Source organism: Canis aureus, chromosome 5, assembly GCF_053574225.1.
Source record: "Canis aureus isolate CA01 chromosome 5, VMU_Caureus_v.1.0, whole genome shotgun sequence".
In the NCBI taxonomy this organism is placed as follows: Eukaryota; Metazoa; Chordata; class Mammalia; order Carnivora; family Canidae; genus Canis; species Canis aureus.
The window spans coordinates 53,887,227-53,906,448 of NC_135615.1; the positions used below are offsets into that span (position 1 = coordinate 53,887,227).

The 19,222-nt window shown below is 39.9% G+C and overlaps 1 protein-coding gene and 1 pseudogene across 23 annotated transcripts in view; one reads left to right on the forward strand and one right to left on the reverse strand.

The window, feature by feature from the left end:
• The window catches only part of LOC144314196 (uncharacterized), a 492,303-nt gene that overhangs the window by 434,216 nt on the left and 38,865 nt on the right, over positions 1-19,222 (forward strand). Inside the window, exon 11 of one of the 23 annotated variants that reach the window (XR_013380000.1) lies at positions 1,588-1,865. The exons of 21 other annotated variants lie outside the window; for them this stretch is intronic. The gene's annotated coding sequence lies outside the window, so the exon portion shown is untranslated. Of the gene's footprint in view, positions 1-1,587; positions 1,867-19,222 lie in introns of those variants that run through there. One more of the 23 variants, XM_077898034.1, reaches the window with a different exon arrangement.
• LOC144315047 (U4 spliceosomal RNA) lies at positions 15,707-15,778 on the reverse strand (annotated as a pseudogene).

The following is a 19,222-nucleotide window of genomic DNA, read 5'->3' on the forward strand; positions in this document are numbered from 1 at the left end:
AAATATTTACCAAAAGCCAGCTGGTATTAGCAGTGGGACTAACAAAAGTTAGTTAGTTTACCCCTGCTTCAGCGGATCTTAGAGTCTAGCAGGAGAAGGCGGACACATAGCAGGTAATGTTAATAGTTTCAGCACAGCATGTTAAGTGCTGAACTAGAAATCTGCCCCCTGTGGTGTGGGAGCCCAGCGAAGAGAGTGCCACAGCTCAGCCTGAAAGTTCAGGGAAGATTTCATGTCAGAGATTATGACTAAATCAGGTCTTGAGGGATAAGCAATATTAAAAGAAATGGGAAAGGTGTTCCAGATAGAGGAATGAGTATAGTTTAAGCCAGGGCAGAAAGTCATAAAATAGCATAGGGCCTGCAGAGAATCATAAATAGTTGATATTATTTAAGCATAAAGTGTGAGTCAAGAAGCAACAGGTGGTAAAGTTGAAGAGATTGGTAGGAAAGTGCCAGGCGCTGAGGACCTTGCAGGCCAGGCAAAATAACCTGAATTCTCTGCGTGGTATATAGTTTTTGAATGTATTGAAGTAGTGAACGATGTGGTCAGATGTAAATGTTAGATAATTTTTTAAATGTCTTGACATATGGCTTCCAGGGGAGTAATACTGAGTAATACTTCCAGGAGATGAGTTATGCAGTCCAGTGTAGAGATGATGAGTGGGCATGGAGATAGAGGGTGAAATTGAGAAATTGTTGACATGGTGATTAATTGACTAGGTGTTGGAGAGGTAAGAAGGAAGGATACGTTGAAAGTAACTCGGGTTTCCACACCCTGGCAGGGTAGATAGTGGAGCTATCAGTTGGATTAGGTATATAAATGAATGTGTTTGGAGGTACATTTGCCATGTAAGAGGCAGTGGGAGTGCAAAGCACACAGGTACCGTTCATGGAAATTATCTCTGATAGTGATTTGCAAGCTAGTGTTAAAGATTTCAAGGAGAGGATTTTTAAGTCACAGAAGCAGCTTATCCTAGAAGTTTGCTAAGCTTTCTAAAAAGAAAAAACAAAGTAAAAATATGCAGAGATGAATCTCTGATTTGGAAATACTTCGAGTGCTGTTCTCCCCATGAACCCCTGCTCTCCCACATCCACCCCTTGATGTCCTTTAGTCACCATGTCGTTAGAAACGTAATGTAATGTAATGTCCTGTAAGTCCTAAGTTCCATTGACAGAACTATGAGAATTTAAAATATTCCTCTCCCAGGATGCCAGGGTGTCTCATTCGGGTAAGTGGCCAGCTCTTGGTTTTGGTTCAAGTCATAATCTCAAGGTGGTAGCATTGAGCCCCATAGCAGGCTCCACACTCAGTGGGGAGTCTGCTTGAGGATTCTCTCTATCTCTCAAATAATAAATAATCTTAAAAAAAAACCTCTCCCATTTTGGACTTTTCCGTTATGGTATTATGGAAAATTGGTCAGAATGCAGTTTCCTATCCTCTTTGTTGTAACTTCCATTTCTTTAAATCTTTCTGTTGTTCTGTCACTATCTACATCTATATCTATCTATTATATCTCGCTCAAGAATTAGAACTCACAAATTTCTGACACTATAGTAAAAATCGGTTGCATTTGCTTGTTTACAGAGGAAGTTCACTAGCGATAACCTTTTGTCCCTTTGGCCTTCTCTTCCTTCACAACTTCAGTTTTCCTTTGAAGATTTAAGTAATTCTGTTTGAAGCATAAAAATTATGCTTGACAAAGAAATACTAAGTTTTATTGCCAGAGGTGTGATTAGGCAGGTGGATGAACTACAGTAGCTGGATTTAAGTCAAGCTGCCCTTTGGACTAGCACTATGGAATGAAAATACAATGTAAGCCATAATACATAATCCTAAATTTTCTGGTGGTCACAATAAAAAAGTAAAAAGAAAGAGATTAATTAATTTTAAGTGTTTTATTTAACCCAATATATCCAAAATATTATCATGATTTCCACATTTAATCAGTACAAGTATTTATTAATAAGGCTGATTTTTTTATACAAAATGTTCTGTTTCTGGTATGTGTTTTCCACTTAGAGCACATTTCAGTTTAGATACTAAGTTTTCATCAGAAACCTGTGATCTGTATTAGCTGTCATGAAATTAAATTTGAAAAAGTACATTCGTGTACCCAAGGAATTATTATTTTTTTAAAGATTTTATTTATTTATTCATGAGAGACACACAGAGAGAGGAAGTGACAGGCAGAGGGAGAAGCAAGCTCCATGCAGGGAGCCCGATGTGGGACTCGATCCCGGGACTCCAGGATCACGACCTGGGCCGAAGGCAGGCGCTCAATCACTGAGCCACCCAGGTGTCCCCCAAGTTATTCTAAACCTATTTAAAATTTTATAGTTGCACACTGTGTTTTATGCTCGTGGCCACCCGTGACTCCTGTGTGGGGCAGAGTAGTGGTAGACTTTTTATCCTTCCTCTCATCCCAGTCTTCTGCATGCTGTACATGAACTTTAGGTAACTGAATATTTCTGGAAGATATTTATGTAAGTTTGCAAATCACCTGAGCCTTTGAGATCTCACCTGGTAGCTCTAGTTAATGGAGCTCTCAAACTGGCTCAGTCAGGCTCCAGAGGATCTTTAGAGGATGGAGAAGAGGTCATGAGATGGTGAAATAGAATAGAAAAGCATTTGATCAAGACAGGGAGGAAGGGTGTAGTAAGTGTCCTGTAAAATAAATTTCTGCCCATTTTAAAACATTAATTGTATTGGGAAAGATTTTTGTAATTTGAAAGTTGCCTTGAAGGTAAGTTTCAGACCTTAGAGAAGGTTTCTGCTGTTGTTTGTCAGCTTGGTCAGTCAGTTGCTAGTTTCACTTTAGGTCCAGATAAATGATTAGAAAATTTCACCAATTACTCTTTGTACTGAAAAAAAGAAAAAAAATTTGCTCCAATGTGATCCTCATTACACCCCAGAAAGTAAGAATTCTTCGTGTGATGAATGTAACCTAAGATTAAAGCTCATTACCTCCATACCAATGCATGTGCACACACATCACACACATACATGTGCACTCACATGTATATACTTAAGGACATGAGTGGCTTCAGAGCAGAAAGCTTCCCTGACAAAGACCAGTGGAAGTGTTGGAACTGCATCGAACGCTACATCAGAGCTTAGCAGTCAGAAGGATTGTTTCCTTGCCCTCAGATATTTTGAGTTTCTGGTATGGGTAGAGGAGTGAGAGGTGAAGAAGCAAGGAGTCCCTCCTTCCTTCTGCCTCTCATGCCATGGACTCCAGTGGTCTGAGCATGGCAAGAGTCTGTCCTAGATGCCCCCCCCCACCGCCGACTGGGAGCCCACTTGTGGAGATGATGGGCGGGACAATTCTAGGCTGCTCCAGGCACCTCCTGACCTACCCCTCATCCTCCTCCATCATTTCTGCTCACCATCCTCCTTCTTTTGGTGATTATTTAGCAGACTTCTTGCCTTAGGAGTATTTTGACACATTCCAGGAAACATGGGCCTTTCATCTGTTTGACTTTTTGAGATGTTTTGGGCAAGCTCTGAGTCTGCTGTCTGCTTTCTTTTACCCCCTCCTCTAACTCATCATTTTCAATTTATTTTTTTAAGTTTGAGCTCATATTGCATTTAATGTTAACATTTAGATAAAAACTCTCACAACATTTCATATTTTTATCTGAGCTTTTCCTGGGTCTGAACACCAGTCAGTTAAACTTAGTAACATTTATGAAATGCTTTGTTCTAGGGTCTTTGCTGGGTGCTTTGGTGTCAAACATACTATAAAACAACAGTCAGGTGGAGGGGAAGCAAATGAGAAAATGCTGGACTTTCTTCCATACACAAACCAGTGTGGGATGAACACTTAAACACATAATTCCTAAAAGACAAATTGGTAACACAGTATATATACATTTTTCTTTGCTCTCAAAAGTTGCTCTGGTGATCTGGTTATTTGCGTTCCGATCCTGTTAGACACCAAGTGAATATTTTATGAGACCAAAGCCAAAAATGAATGGAAATCACAAAAATATCTTGCCAGGTCTTCACCTTGGATCTCTGAGTGCTTTATCGTATAGTAACAATGTGGATTGAGGCTTCATTTTTAAGCATGTTATTAGATAAATTCACTAACTTATCTTTACCCCATTAGAAACGTGGACCCTGAGATTTCATATATATTACTCATAGAGAACTATTTTTCCATTAAATACCCACAAAAACCTGGGTGCGGGAAAGCAAGACCACTGAACATGTAATATAAGCAGGATTTCACATTAAATCAGAGATTGCTTGAGGATGGGTAGGTTGGAAATGGGGAACGGCGGGCTGGAGCCAAAGGAGAGGCAGGAGAGAAGAGAAATGAGGAGAGGCCTTCCTGGCTATGGAAACAAACCTGAGCCGTGAAACAGAGTCCAGAAGGAATATATATCCATTTAACCAGCCCCTGCCCCATGGTCTCTGCCACTCGTCTCTAAATTCCCTTCTCAAAAGTATCCATGTCTTCTTCTGGTGTGAGGCTTCTGTAAGAAGGTTATTTTTACCTTCTTATTTTTACCCTCCATGAGTCAGTTATTTCACCTTAAGTGACACACACAAGAGTTGCCAGTGCTTTGAAAGGGACACACAACTCCATGACTGTGAACTTTGCTACCTCTGGGCACCTAACTGACAATCCTTTCCTGATAAGAAATTACCACTGGTAGCTCACATGGCAATTAGAATAGGAGTCGAATAAAAGTAGGAAAGATGGGCAGCCTGGGTGGCTCAGCAGTTTAGCGCTGCCTTCAGTCCAGGGCATGATCCCAGAGACCTGGGATTGAGTCCCACGTCGGGCCCCTTGCATGGAGCCTGCTTCTCCCTCTGCCTGTGTCTCTGCCTCTCTCTCTCTCTCTCTCTCTCTCTCTCTCTCTCTGTCTCTCATGAATAAATAAGTAAAATCTTTAAAAAAAAGAAAAAGTTGGAGACAGTTTGGGGGCTGGGACTGACTTGTGAGATTCAAGGGTCTGAAAAAGGAGGAAATCTTTGGTGATGGACAACAGATATAGATGGGATTTCATCAGGACCTGATTTGCTACTGAGAGAAACAGAAGAATAAGTGATGTACTAGAGAACTGTGATGGTCTGTGATGCCCTTAAGGCAGCATCCATTCTAAAACATGAAGCCTAGGTTCCAGTGAGGCTTTTCGCCAGCTGTGTCATCCTGGGAAACTCACTTAGCCCTCTAAGCATCAGTATCTCCATCCACAAAATAAGAACATCAGCCAAGATCATGTTTTAGGTTCTTTCAACTCCAAAATTTTTTTCTACTTCTTACCTTTTATGTTTTTAGTACCTTGAGAGGAATAGTTAGAAAACTGTTCACTAAACTGTAAAAACTTGGATTTTCACCAATGATCCTTTCTATGGTAGGGGAGTGCCGAGAGGAAGGGAGTCCATGTTAACTTTGCAAATCCATTGTCTTATTTGATAATATAATAATTAGGAGAAATAGGCAGGAAATTCCAAATCTGTTACCTCGTTTGGTATTTACAACAAGGAGAAATGGGCAGAAAAGCTACCATATTTACCAGTGACATTAAACTCAGAGTTTAAATGAATTTTTTGCAGAGCTGCCTAATCAAAAGGGCTGGAACTAGATTTCAGGTCTCCAGAACCCTGGGTTTGGGTACTGGTTGCATACTTGCCTATACTTTTTTGCATGATCTTTCCAGAAATGTCCAGAAACACAGGGGAGCTGCCTGAGTTGTGACATCCCCAAATGATGTCAGAAGAAGGACTCAGCTTCTCACATCATCTACACTTTTCTTTGGTCAGCCTGTAACTGTCTTTTAGCCAGTGGCCTCCCAAATAGGATGCAGACACCCCAGGCAGGCACAAATGATGTTTTAGGGTACAGAGGGTGAAATATTAAGAAAAATTCTATTACATTCCTTTTGTGTCACTCTTACAATTTATTTTTGTGTATTTTATAAGATTTATTAGCACAAATCATCATCATAAATAGCACATGTGATACAATTCATAAATGGGGCCATATGTTTTACTGATTAAATCCATGATTAAAATATTTGGAGACTGTATTTTAGAAAACAGAAGGAAGGGTATATAGGATGAAGGAAGCCATATGGCCGTTCATAGGGGTCCCTCTTTTTCTCCTCCCTTCTAATGACTTTGGCTGGGAGGTGGGCAGGGGTGTAGTAAGGGGCAGGTTCAATCAGAATCTTGAAGAAAATCCAGAAAAGTAGACTAACGAATGGAACTGCTCTGGCCGAACTGGGGCAGCTGGTCACATGCTCCCCACCAGCACAAAGATCTCTGTCTCTCTCACACACTACAGCCCTTTGTCCGTCAGAATCCACAGTTCCGTTCAGCTGTTCTTGCTGTCACTTGCCTCCTGTCTTTCTAGTCTGGTAGGCAATAAATGTCAAGCCTAACTTCACAAGCCTTTAAAAGAAACAGTTGAGAGGGAGAAAAATATATGTCCAGATCAATGAGCCTCTGGGTCTCTTCTAATGGGAAAACAAAGTCCAACCTACCCAGAGAAGAGGACTTGGGAATTTTGACATTCTTTATACTTAGAAAGGAGTTGACAACTGATTGCTCATGTTCTCCAAAGATCCTTACACTCTGCTGGGAAGATGATAAAATAGGGAGGGAATGCTCTGAGGAGGAAGAAGACTGGTGCCTTTCACCTTTGGGTGAGTGTCCCTAGGATTATTGAATCGTTAATGTAGGAAAAAGAGGAATGGCATGTCATGTTAAATAACTAAATGAGCAACTCTTACTATAATGGCAAGCAAGAGGCCATCTCTTAGGGCCCATATTTGGGACTGTGTCGAGGGGAAAGAGAGCTGTAGGTGGGGTGGAATGGTGCCTTTATGTATAAAAGAAAAAAATACAGCACCGAAGGAGTCCACCCGAGGATCAAGGTCACAAGTGTGCCTATGGCACGAAACTGCTCTCTGCACTCATTGTTGTCTGTAGACGGTAAAGGCACCATGTCATTGTTCCGGCATTTTATTGCCAGCAGGGACCGCAGACACTGTCTCACGACAGCTTGGTGGGTATGACAGGCTGGCTGGGACGGAATCTGGAGCTTTCCAAGTCTGAGCTTTCTGTCTTTAAAGTGAGTAGCGCTTACTCTGTCTGAGGGGGTCAGGGGAGGCCAGGTCTTTCGCTTCTTGGTGTTTCTGTCACTATGTTCCTTGGACAGACTCAATTTCCTTTTATAGAGAAAATCCATTTGTGAGAGAATTCTGAGAACATTCCTTTCTCCTTGGGGACGCAGTCTGATTAAAGAGGTAAGACACTAGTGTGAAATTATCAATATAAAGCAACATGTGAACCAAGACACAGCAAGTGGTAATTTCCATAAGCACCATTACGTTCCTTGAGGACAGGAGAAAGCTCTCTCACCTTGCAGGTAAATAAAGGAGCAAAGGAAGTCCTCATGGCCGCTGTCTGGTAGCCTCCTCTGCTTTCCTTCATTCTGCTGGCCATCTTTGGCTCCAGGGCCTGGATCCCAGAGGCCTAGAAATGAGACGAGTGGGATAGAGTTCATAGCTTAGCAGTGGCGGGAAGCTGTAGCTTCTAAGTCTCCCTTCCCAGCTTAGAGCCTGCACCGGGCATTCATCAGTGGCCTGTACGGAGTCGCAGAGGGAGGGACAGAGGCAAGGGAACATGGCAAACACAAAAACTGGCGACATGTGTTGATGAAGAGAACCAAATACTGACCGTCACAAATGATCATTATTGTTGTGTTATTTAAATAAAAATGAGGTTGGTTAACAAGCAGCCATGCCTAGCAGAAGGAGACGAATGCTGTTCTCTTCCTTAATAAATCCGCTGCCGTAGTGAGAGTGGTTCAGAATAAACTATTTAGAATAATTCTCTTCCATGTTCTTCTGGTAAGGAGATTTGAAAAAGCCAACCTTAACAATCACTGTGGTGGCAGTCTAACTAAAATACCACAATACATGGTATAATAAAAATCATGTTTTTTTTTTTTTCTTTTCTTAGACTTTGTATGTACATGCTCTTCCAAAAGTGTGAAGGTCTTATAACTGGGGGGGAAAAAAAAAGACTGAAAACACCAAAACTTTCCAAACTTTATACTGTCTGAAAATCTGAGACACGGAACTTATTCCTACTACACCGTGGGTTTTTACATTAACATAGCCTAAGTCAACTAGAATTCTGAGAACTTGAAAAACAATGAGAAGTAGTCAGTTGCTTGTTGTTATGTTACCTTGTTTGGCTCTGATTGTAGACATTTATGAAGGTTTCATTATTACCTCCCCCACCTTTTTCTTTTTGCTGGATTAGATTAGATGAGACTATAGATTCCATTTCTGTTCCTTTTTAATGTTTATCTTCAAATTTTTTTTGTACACACACTTAACTATAAAATGTCATCAAAGTCTGAATTTTATTTATCCTTACCTTCCTCCCAAATCAAGCAAGAAACTTGTCTACTAAACAACTTCTACTTACTACCCTTGATTTTATTATCATTAGTAGTAATAGTAGTTACTAAAGTCTTTTTTAACAGTTAACTATACTAACGGTTCCAATCAATATAGCTTTGTGACAGATTGTTCTAAAACTCAGTGACATAAAGAACCAAATTCAGTATTATGCTCATGGAAGGAATGAGTTAGGAATTGGAGCAGGGCAAATTAGAGACAGCGTGTCATTGTTTCACACTGCTTAAAGCCTCCTTTGAAAATCTGGCTGTTGGCTGGGGGCCTCAGTTTCTCCCTTTGTTTTCTTTTCCATGTGGCTTCTCCATGTAGGCTAGTTTGGGCTTCCCCACAACATGGTAGCTGGGTTCCCAGGGCAAGTCCCCAAGAGAGAGGTTAGCCATGCAGAAGCCCTGTCACCTACCCTCAGAAGTCACACATTGCCACTTTCACTGTGTCCTGCTCATTAGGCAGCCACAAAGTCTCCTCAGCTTCAAGGGCAGGGACAATAGACTCAGTCTCTCGGTGGAGGTGTGGCAGGGTTCTCCAATAGCAAGGGCCCGAAGTGTTGCTATGACCATACTTGAAAGATGCAGTCTGTCCCACTCACATATTTTGTGAATTTCCACCGGTGTCTTTATTCTTTACATTTCATGTCTGTCTCCTGGGTTTCTTTTTCTGTGATTAGTAGTTTATCAGCAACACTTACAAATATTGGGTCAAATGTTTTAGACTTTTGTTGATAATAAAATTTACATTGGCAATATTTTCATTAGCACTTTGAAAATATCATCCTATTGCTTTTTCTCCCCCTCTTACAGTACTTTTTATTGTAGTAAAATACACTTAACATAAAATTTAGTATGTTAATCATGTTTAAGTGTACAGTTCGGTGGTATTAAGTACATTTAAATTGTTGTGTGACCATCACCACCATCCAGTTCCAGAATGCTAGAACTCTACCCATTAAATAACAACTTCCAATCACCTTTCCCACAGCCACTGACAATCACCATTCTACTTTCTGTGTCTATGATTTTAACTATTGGAAGTATCTCATGTAAGTGGAATCACATAGTACTTGCCCTTTTTGTGACTGGCTTATTTCACTTAGTATAACATCCTCAAGATTCATCCATGTTTATCATGTATCAGAATTTCCTTCCTTTTTTTTCCCTTCCTTTTTAAGACTAAATAATATTCTATTGTATGCATTTATCACATTGCGTTTATCCATTGAGGGATGCCTGGATTATTTCCATTTTTTCAGTATTGTAAATAATGCTACTGTGAACACAGATGTATAAATATCTCTTTGAGACCCTGCTTTCAATTTTTTTAAACTTTATTTCTTTACATTTTTATTTATTTTTTTTTAGAGAGAGAGAGAGAAAGCACATGAGCAGGGGGGAAGGGCAGAGTGAGAGGGCAAGAATCTCAAACAGACTCCCCACTGAGTGCAGAGCCCAACATGGGGCCCAATGTGGGGCTCGATCTCACGACCCTGAGATCATAACCTGAGCCAAAATCAAGAGTCAGGCGCTTAACTGACTGAGCCTCCTAGGAGCCCCATCAGTTTTTTGAATACATACTCAGAAGTGGAATTGCTAGACCATATGGTAAATTTGTTTAGGAACTGCTATACTCTTTTCTACAGAGGCTGTACCATTACATTTCTGCAGAGTGGGAATACTTCCCCTGGAAGTTGGCAAGCCTTTTACAGGCCAGGTTTCCAAAATAGTTGAATAGACATATTCTATCAGGGCCATTGTTGTCTGAGTGGAGAGAGAGAGACTTATCATTTTTCTGTATCCAGTCTTCCCAGAATCCGTCTATCCCATTGCTTCTAAACATCTATTGTTGCTGATAGAAATCTGCTTTTATTCTGATTGTCATCTATCTTCTCTATCTGGTAACATGGTACTTTTTTTTTTTTCCTCATTATACTTGACATAAAATATCAAGTCAATTTTTGGGTCTGTATTTATTTATCTCAGTCTTATGCATACACTTTAAATCTGAAAAAGCAAGTATTTTTTTAATTCTGGATAATATCTTTTGCCATTTCCCTATTGAGTATTGTTCTTCTGTCATCCTTTATCTATTCCCTTTTCCTGGGGCCTCCGTTGGATATATTGTATCCCCTATATCTCTCAAGCACTTTTACATTTTTAAATCTATTTTTTCTCTCTGTACTGTTCTGTGGATCAGTTCCTTAGAACTATGCTTTAATTTACTAATTCTCTGTTTGACTGTCTCTAGTATCTTAAGGAAGAGGTGTTCTCACTTTCTTCGAGCATCCTTTGTATACTAATTTTAAGCTCATGTTCAGATGGCCATACTGTCTTTGTCTCTTTGTCCTTAGGTAAACTCATCTCCTAACTGCTAACTTTGTTGGCATCTGTAGTCAGTCCTCTTACATATAGAATGTCTGTCGGCAGGCTCATCTCAAGCAGCCATATATATTTTCTTCTTCCCTTTTGACAACCCTCCAGCACTGACTATAGGTTTTGTGGTTGACTCTGCTCTTTTCCTCAAGACTCAGAATTCAGATTCAGGCCTGCTCTTGGATATCCGGGGTACAAGGCTGGAAAATATTGAAAATAATTGTACCTCCGATCCCTAAGCTGGTAAACAGCTCAGTGCAGTTGCTGGCATGGAGGCTCCATTTCTCCATCCTGTCTCCCCATGCACATGGCATACTAGAAGCTTTATCTGAAGATAATGCCAGCAAATAGTGTTATTTTAGTCTCCTTTACAGGAGAGGCCAATCCACCCCAGCCTCTGATTTTAGGAGGTAAGCTGGGCTTCAGTTTTATATCCCTCAGCCTTACATAAAACAGTTTTAATTTCCAGTGTCCCCCAAGCATCAAAATCCACAGTGCCCTCTGCCAATCCAGACCTAGAGCACCCAAGGTCCCCAGACCAATGTCTCTCAACTTCAACTGATGATTCACCTCATCTTTTCACTACTTAATGGATGTCCCTCTTCTGTTGTTTGAAAATGTCTGTCTTATTTTTTAAATCATACCCATGTGTTTTAAATTTTTTCCCTCTTTTAAAAAATCTGCCATTGTTAGATGTATGGAAGATTTGGGGTGTTTAAAATTGTAAATTTGCAATGCTGTCCTAACTGGAAATATGAATTTCTCTTCATTACTCTGTCCTAATTCATTAAATAACACTTAAGATAATACAAGTATTAAAGCAGAGAAGAAAGGATGAAGGTTGTATAAGCAGTATAAAGCCCAACATCTCACTTACTCTTTTGTAATAGCTGAGGTAGAAAAAAAATTGCACAGCATTCTTTACATTAATTGGAGAATTATATAATTTGTGTTGCATGCCCAGGAGAGCCCAATGACATGATGAGAGTCCTGTCTCACTAGTTCTTCTTTGGGGGACACTCACTTTGGTAGTAGGCATTTTCCTATATAGCAAATGGTTTTAATCTTTATACTGTACTTAGGGGTATTCTATTTCTATGGCCTTCCTATTGTAAATTATATAAGCAGAATAGGCAAAATGGCAGAGAATGAGTATATTCTTAGGTGCTGACAGGAAAATTTTTCTCAATGTAGGAAATACTGAATATTCAGAGTTTTCTCTCCTATTTCTTTAAAACTCAGTGGAAAGCCAGTACTATGCATTGTTGCTTAGTATGAAAATGAGGTCCTATTTTTTTCAATTTTTAAATGATACATAAATGGAATTTTAAGAAATCAGATGATTAAACAACTTGTAGATTGAAAGTGTCTCTCTCACCCCAAGCAGCTTTTCTTCTCTTCAGAAGCCACACTTTTTTCCACATAAATAAATGTATGGCATCCACATTTCTATACCTGCTTTTCACTTCTTAACCATATACCTGGAGATTTTTTTCAGTATCAACATACATAGATTGACTTTTTTAATAGCTGGAGAGCATTCTAAGAGTGTACTGTAATTTAATCTGTCCCTTATTTATAGGAATTTAGGCTTTTTCTAGACTTTTGCTACTGCAAATCATTATGCAGTGAATATCCTTATAGATACGGTTTTGCTCACTAATGCTAATTTATTGAGAAATGTTGAGCCAAACTGCTCTCCACTGAGGTTACATCAAAATAAATCTTTAAAAACAAATGTACCATTTTCCTAAACTGAAAACACTTAAAATTTAGCACGTTTATTTCAGTCTACAATTCTATATCCACATTCAAGTTTGTAGCTGACCATACTTTTTTACATGAGGGCAATTTATGATTGGTAGTTAGATATTTTGCAAACAACTTATTTTATTAAAAAAATAAAATATTGTTCAAACTTGCACATTTTGATGACAAATTTTGGGGAAATGATCAGAAATAGGATTAATCTTTGGAATACATTTGTCTTATACTTTGGGTACTTAGCCAGTCCCTGGTCTCATTGTCTATTTTTATGTTTATATATTTTAGAACTTTAAATATATTATGCAGACAGGACAGTTACTTGACAAAAATGTTTCCACTTTGGGAAGGCTCAGAATGCCTTCATCACTCACACCCCTTTTTGGAGGATCCCTTCTCCACATAATCCCTGTCATCCTGGTCTCAGCTGTTTTCATGGAGGCTGAACACTAACCTAGGTGAGGTGGGACAGTATCCTGTGAAGACTCTTGAATCAGCAGCTCCACCAACAGCAGTGTCCTAATCAGGTCCTCACTCAGGAAGGTCAAATGAAGGACTCTCATAGGAGTCATCAAGAGTAGCAGGTAACTCTAAAAACAGAGGAGATAAGTCTCTGGGCAATGGAGAGGGTAGCATCAGCTAAGGCTGATGGGAGCTAGTCATAGGGTCACTGGGGCTCTGACATCTGAATAACTCTTTAGTCCCTGTTGGCCCAGCTGGGCAGCTCAAGGTTTTTTCCTATTGTCCTTTAATGTACTCAGTAAATAAAGTAACTTAAACATAACTTATGCTACTTGCAGCCTGAAAAGAACTGACACAATACTCTTAGCAAATAGTAAAACAGGAACATGTTTGTTTAGTCATTTAACAAATGGCAGCTGTAGGCCTGGGATGTACAAGGTGCTGGGGATCCAGTGATCAAGACAGGACAAAGGTATCCGCTATCATGGAAATTAGGCTTTTATGGGAAAGGCAGTAAAAAAATGAGTAAAAAAATGTAGCCGAGTGGTAAGTGCTATGCAAAGAAGTAGAAGGTGGTGATGGGACAGTAACCTAGTGAATGTTTTTGGAATCGAGAGATCAGATAAATCTCCTTGAAGAAGTTACCCCTAAGCTGAGACCCAAATGACAAGAGCAGTTCATTTGACAGCGAGGGGAAGAGAGACCAGCTAACAGAAAAGCCCTAAGGTAATAGTGTATATATTAGAGAAACAGAATGACAGTGCAGTAGGGGAGAAGCTTTTGTAACAGGAGGTTGGAAAGGCAGGTTGGGATTAGATCACGTACAGCTTTGCATGCCCCAGTAATAATATTCTAACTTGATGAGAAGCCATGTGAAGATTATAACTGGGGGGCCGATACGGTATGATGCATGTTTTTAAAAGTTCACTCTGTGGTGCATTACTAAGGGGATGGTAATAGTGAAGGCAGCTACCACAGTAATTTTGATGCAAAATGATGGCATCTTAGGGTAGAGTGGATGCGCTGTAGGTGGAGAAATATTTAGAATCTGGAATGTGCTTCATATGAGAGAATCTTTAAGACCTGCTGATAGATTAGCTGAGGGGGATGAGTCATGAATGAAAAAAAATTAGGAGAAAATGCACATTAAACTCTAAGTTTTCCTAAGCATTTTAAATGAAAGAATGTTATTTTCTTTTTCCACTTCCTCACCAAGTCCCATTGAGAACTCAGTAGCAAATGGATTGAACCCACTGTTAAGCACTATTTTCCTAGTCTTAGCTTTCTGAATCACAAAGAAAAGATTCTATTAGTTGAGTATGTTGCAGTTTAGAAAGCACTTTATCATGTCTCAGGTATCTGGAAAATTTCTATTCTGTATAACTTATATCCCATGGACTCCAAAGTGGTAGAAGTGGAACTGGTGAAGGCAGAGAGTTGGTTCCTAAAGGTCTAGGGCAAATCTGGGGGCATTTCCATAACTAAGATAATATGAGTTCCTCTACTCTCTCATATTGCACTATATTGGATTAATTGTGTTATCTCTCCTCCCGTATCCTGTGAGGACAATATAGGACAAGGCCCAAGTGCATTTGTTCACCACATTTATATGTATTTGGTGGCGTTGAATGAGTAAGCAAACATGCAGATGAATGAATGAATGAATGAATGAATGAATAAGTAAGTAAATAAATGAATCCTGATACCTATCCCTTGGTTGGCTCTTATAACATAAGTTCTCTAACACTGTCTTTTGGCTCATCTAAGATTGGCTCTTTGCCACAAATAGCTTTTTCGGCTACTGGTTCTAGGTCTGGGTTTCTATATAGTTCACCCATTTTCAGACCCTCCCTTTTATTTAACTGCTCTACTCTTTTCTGCCTACATGATAGTAGATTACTATATAGGATGGACATCCCCATAGAATGTTTGAAAATCCTTTTTTAAGATAGGAGAAAGTTATTTCTCAGAAACTTCTCAGGATAAACTCCCTAAATTCTGTAATCATTGATGTATTGGGGTGGGGAATGTACCAGTCTACTTCTGATGTTATATAAGGCTCTACAAAGTCCCTTTAAGCTTCAGAGTTGATCAGAAGCCATTATGTTCTATTTGGGGACCTAGATATCATATTTTAAAATAGCTTCCCACAGAGCAATTCAGAGGAGAGTACAATGTATCATTTAGGTACCAAATATTGACTATTTCTACAATGAAACAGTACAGAGAGTTCCCTTTATGTTTATCCTTTTATTGCAAATTGGCACAACCTGGTCAAAAATTCTCTGTGGTAGAAGGATATCTGCCAATAAATGAGTCTGTTGAAAGGCACACACCAAACCCAGCATCATAGGCCAACCCTGACCACAGCTGAGTGGTGTGAAGAGGGCTGACAGCCGCATGGTCACCACCCAGGCTGGAGAGCAAGGCAGTGTGAAGTGTTAATGGAAAAATCTGACTTTCTTTACTTCCAGTAACGATGAGCAAAACCAAAATGGAGCTTTCCCTGGTAAGTTTTAAAAGACAATTCCCATTTCAGAATGGAAATACTTACTAGGCTTTTACACTTTGATGTCTTTTTACATATTTCTTTCTGTACAAGAAATGTCTTTTTATAAGCTTATGTTTGCTTGAGAATGATTACTTGTTTCTATTGTAGTTAATCAGCTGATTTCCAATTAGCAATAATCCTGCCTTGGACAAACCTCATTGGCTATGATACTGCCACTGTGCAAAGCTACTCAATTGGTTTCCTATAGCTGCCCTAACAATATGCCCTACAGTGAGTGGCTGAAGCAACAAAAATTTGTTGTCTCATAGTTCTGGAGGCTAGAAGTCCAATATCAAGGTATATTGCAGGGTTAGTTCCTTCTGAGAACCGTGAGAGAAAATTTATTTCATGCTCTTGCCCAGCTTCTGGTGGTTTGCTGCCAATCTTGGGCATTGCTTGGATTACAGATGTGTCACCCTAATCTCTGCCTTCATTTTCACATGGCATTTCCCTGTGTGCTTGTCTCTTTGTTCAAACTGGACCTATAATAAAGACATAGTCATATTAGGGCCCACCCTTATGACTTCGTCTTAACTAATGACATCTGCAGTGAATCCTACCTCCAAATAAGGTCACATTCAATCCTGGGGGATGGGATCGCAACATAAGAATTTTGGGGAGACAGAATTCAACCCATAACAGTCATCAAATACTGTGCTGCACCATTCTGAAGGATTGGGTCTGTGTCTTATGACCTCTGAGCTCAAGCACAGCAACTTAAACTGTGTAAACATTCAATAAATTATAGTTGAATGCCTTAGAATTGTGGTACAAGAGCCCCTCAACAGATCCCTGTGACCTAGAGCCAGAAAGTACTAGGAGAAGTATTGCTACAACTGAATTTCCTTTTTAAAGCCAACGCCTTTTATTTGTACAACTCGTGGTTGATCAGAAAGGTTTCAGATTTCAAACAAATCTTCATTTTCTAATGGAAATAAAGTAGGACCAAGTAATTTCGAAGGCAAATCTAAGAAAAAAAAAATGGAATGAAGTAGATCATGACCAGCTGGGGAAATCTTTTGGAGATTATGGAGACCTAAGACATCTCTACTGTCTACCAGCTTTAAATTGATAAAACACAGACACAATAAATTGATAGGTGAAATTAAAAAAAAAAAAAAAAAACTAAAACAGAAAAGCCAAACAGCTTTGTTATGATGGGCAAACACTCTGTGGCCACCAGGGACATGTAGGAAGAATCCAGTGGAAACTATTTCTTAGGTTAAAATCAAGGTGCTATCTCTTAATCTGCCTTCCCACACGGGAGAGGTTGGTGCTACTGAGCAGACTGTCAGGATGGGGATTGCAGACTTGGTTCCACCAGGACAGCAATAGGAAAAAGAGTAATGAAATTTGACTGCTAGGCCACGTTGTAACTTTCATGGGCTCTTGGGTACTTTGGTCTTTGTAGGCCCCTTCTTTCAAAACAAAGGCAAAAATCAAAAATTCTATTTCATAACTGTGTTGGCATTGGTATATTAATAGTACCTATTAACACATTATTTTTGACCTCAGAGGTCATTTTTTTTCCTTCTCATTTCAAAAGCAATTAAAACATTTCCATAGCCCCTAAAAGCATTTTCAGCCCTAGGCACTGTGCCCTCCGTGCATGACTAAGGGACACGTCTACCCTCCCTGGCCACACCAGAGGGGCCTCTGGAAGATAGGCCTTGGACCTCAGTCCAGGTATATGATGTACATGATGGCTGAGAAGAGAAGAATGTCCATGGCTTCTCATAACCTCTTCCATGAGGCAGGCAGTGAAGACACGGGTGTAGCCTATTTCCTGCCTGTTAAGCCAGTAGCCCCTCCCACCAGCAAGTGAGGTGCAGGGGGAGCGGTGGACCCCACCCATCTCCATCAGCGTAGGCCCCATTCTGTCCACTTCTGTAGGCTACAGGATTAGTCCTCATTTCTCCTGTTCTGCTCTCTCACTCCTGCCCTCTCCACCTAGAAATCAAAGAAGCAGCAGAGGCACCGAGGGCAGCTCAGGTGGCTGTCAGTAGCAGGGGCAGTGGAAAGGAAGGTTCCCCTGGAATCTTTCAAAAGGGCATCAGTTGGGAGAGTGGAAAGTGAAAGGGAAGACAAATCTCATTTGTGAAGATTAATCTGTTCCAAGCAAAGGGCTGTCATGTTGAATTTGCTGTCATGTTTCATTCTAAGGACAATACTGCTCTGCCCGGAGGCATCCTCATGGCCTCTTGCAGAGGAAGGAAAGAGGCCTGTTAAGTGGCAAAGTCTAGATTCGAGGTTAGGTTTGCTGGGCTCTCAAGCCCAGATGTGGTATTTCACTGTCTACATTTTAGTTGACAGTTCGGTTCAAGAAAATTTATAATGGAGGTCGGATAGTGTGAGGAGGAGGAAACATTTTTTAAAGATTCCCACGCACGGGAGGGTGGCTTTTGCAAATTGACTCAGAAGATTTAAGTATCACAATGTGTATCTTTGCAGGTTCATTCATTTTACCCACAATCCACCAATAGCACCTTTGTGACATGCCATTGACATCTAGTAAAAATTCAGCAGCGCCTGTGAGTCTGGTGATTGTCATAACCTACTCTCAGAGTAGGTTATTAGGTTTATAATCTACTAAATAGCTGGATTAAGGAAAAGCCCTGGTTTCCACTGCAGGACCATGATCCTCTTTAAATTGTTTTTTATTTAAATACTAATACCTTTGCTTCAAAAAAAGCTGATCTGATACTTAACATAGCTTTACAGTAACAAACACTTAAATATATTGCCTGGCTTTATGAATTCAATTAAGATCTCCTTGAGTGCATCACTGCTTTAGTTATAAAAAAGAAAAAAAACCTTCACAAGCCCTCTTTTCTCCAATATTCTATTTGTCTGTTATTTAGACCTCAAAAAAACAGGTGCCAGATAAACCTTCTTCGATGCCATGATTAACTGGTTACTAAGCACAGAGTTACTACATGTAATTTCATCAAATTTTATTATTTGGTTTTCTTTGTAAATAGCTTTACTAACCTTAAAGAATTCCTTCCAAGCTCTTTTTCTTTCTTTTATTTTTTTAAAGGTTTATTTATTTATTTATGAGAGAGAGAGAGAGAGAGAGAGAGAAAGAGAGGCAGAGACACAGGCAGAGGGAGAAGCAGGCTCCATGCCAGGAGCCCAACGCGGGACTCGATCCCGGGACTCCAGGATCGTGCCCTGGGCCAAAGGCAGGCGCGAAACTGCTGAGCCACCCAGGGATCCCCTTCTTTCTTTTAAAAACATAAGTTAAATGATTTGCCTTGGTGTGAGATACAGGTCACAGATGTCCTTTCCCCCCAGCCCTTCCTTTTTTTTTTTTCTACCATAAATCACAATTTTCTTATTCTAGGGGTGAAAATACCCGTCAGAGCTCTGTAAAGAATTTCATTTTCCTTAAAAGTGATGTCATTCAGGATATGCCAGTACTTGCCAACATAGATCTCAACAGGAAAGAATTTTAAAATTAACCTGTGAAATAATGCCAAGATGTGAAGAATATCTTGCAGAAGGAAGGTTTGTCTCAACATTATAGAGGGGTGGTCTCTTCATTCTGACCTTCAGAAACTATCATGTGAAACACACCTCCTCTCCTCCTCCCTTCTGTAACCTGGCTTGTCACTTGCTCAGTAGAAAGA